The sequence below is a fragment of the Malus sylvestris genome, chromosome 16 (assembly GCF_916048215.2).
Source record: "Malus sylvestris chromosome 16, drMalSylv7.2, whole genome shotgun sequence".
In the NCBI taxonomy this organism is placed as follows: Eukaryota; Viridiplantae; Streptophyta; class Magnoliopsida; order Rosales; family Rosaceae; genus Malus; species Malus sylvestris.
Window position 1 is genome coordinate 12,016,795 of NC_062275.1, and position 2,099 is coordinate 12,018,893.

At 37.5% G+C, this 2,099-nt stretch overlaps 1 pseudogene; it reads left to right on the forward strand.

Moving 5' to 3' along the window:
• Positions 1 to 229: 229 nt before the first annotated feature.
• On the forward strand, positions 230 to 1,413 carry LOC126609115 (exonuclease DPD1, chloroplastic/mitochondrial-like; annotated as a pseudogene).
• The last annotated feature ends 686 nt before the right edge of the window (positions 1,414 to 2,099 follow it).

Sequence of the window (2,099 nt, forward strand, 5' to 3'; positions counted from 1 at the left end):
CAAACTGACCTAACCCACATTAATTTTGAGCATGAACACTGTGGCATTGTTGGTAGCCACAAAAGACATTCAGGATTGAATTTGCTTGATTTAAGTAACTCAAAAATGCCACTGGTATTTCGGTTCTTGTTAGAAAGTTGAATTATTCAACCTCTGTTAACTGCCAAGTCCCTTCGAAATGGCTACAAATCTTATGGTTTGTTAAATTATATTTTCCAGTCGCTGAGGAGAAATGAGGGCATGCTCCATGTGCTATTCCAAGTCGCTGAGGAGAAATGAGGGCATGCTCATGTGCTATTCCAACTTGCAAGTACCTAATTGGAGTCCAATCACCTTCTCTCGATTAGCATCTTTGGGAAGATCAACACTAGCTACTCTAAGCAAATCACCTTTGAAATGCTTCAGAAGCATACAATACTCCGATGCTCAACCAAGATTTTGGACTACGGAGTTTTGGATGTTCTTGTGAAAATATTTGTTCTGGATCTTGAAACCACTGGATTGTAGAAAGATAGGACATGTTACTGAAATCACGCTAACAGTTGCTTCCAAACCCTGATGAACCCTCAATAACATGTTCCAAATTCTAGCATCCACGGTATAACAACTGACATGGTGACACATTCAGATGTCCCGAGGTTTGTTATTCTTTCACCTCCTTCTAGTTTCCTCTTGAGAATTTTAATCTGCGGCTAATAGCGGTTTTATGCAAAAGGCGTCGACACAATTAGTAGTGGAGCCACTCATTATACGTTAGGTTACTTGCGGCAGTTTTACATTCTGCATCAAGAAGAATTGGCAGCAATAACTGATTAGAATTTATTGTGTAGGATGGTGGGAGTTGATTCCGATTCTTTTTAATACATCAGAAGCCGGCAACTACCAGGAGAGAGTTTTATTTGCAGCTCACAATGTATGGGGCTTCTATTTGCACTTCTTGATCAAGGAATTCAGCTCCTGCTCGTTCGAAATTCCTCCTGACTGGCTGTATCTGGACAGTGGACACCCTGGCTCTGGCATGAGTTGAGGAAATTATACGGTAAGATCACATATTGTGTAGACAAGTTGGATAGAGCAGTGCGCTCTCCTCTACACCTAAGTTCGAAACCCCCTCCCTTAGTTTAGATTAGATTAATTAAAATAGCACTCAAACAAGGAAAAAACGAACGGTGGGTTCGAATAATGCTATTGACAGGCCAAAGGTTCCTCCAGAGATCTCTCCTGATGGACTTAGTGAGTTGTACAAGTTCCCTAGAGAGGGTCCAAAACACAGGGCCATGGCGGATGTCAACTTTGCCGTCGTCGATACTTCCAAACATGACTTCTGACCTCAACCTTGGCGTCGTCGACCTTTTGCAGAGGAGTTTCAAGTCTTCTGTCCGCAGTGTTACTTAAGAAGAAGAAGAAGCATGAACAACTTAATCTGCAAGCATATGTTAATAATCTATAGGAATGACTGCAAAATAAATACCAAAATCATTAAAAAAGTCGTCATACTCAATTTGTCTTCTATATTTCTATAAATGTTCTAGAGAGCTTATAACAACTGCTTTACTCCCAAATTTATATACTTAGTTTATTTTTTAGTACAATGATATATTTTACCACTAAGGGGTTGGTTAAGTCATCAATGGCAATCTAATTTGGTATCGAATTCACCATCCACGAGATTCGAACATAAGACCTCTCATTTACAAGTGAAGATGAATACTATTGGACCATAATACTGAGTAGCTTATATACTGAGTCTTAGTTCTCCAACTAAATGAGTCTCGTTTAACCCTTGAATTCGATTTAGCTTAGGAATTTTTTGATATAGGCGCCTCAGTTTTGAATTTTTTAGATCAAACATCCATACCTTTTAGTGATATGATTAAACTTTTTTTTGTCGTCATAATTTTGGTGCTATATACACATTATATTGTAAAAAAATTTCCTATAATCTAGCCCTTTAATTACCCTCTCATCCGTTAGAGATAATTGTAAAAAAAAAATGATTAGATTCAATTTATTTTCACAATAATGCTACAATTTAGCAATAATTATCTACGATTTAAGATATTTTCTTTCCAGAATAGTTTAAAATATTTTCAAATCCC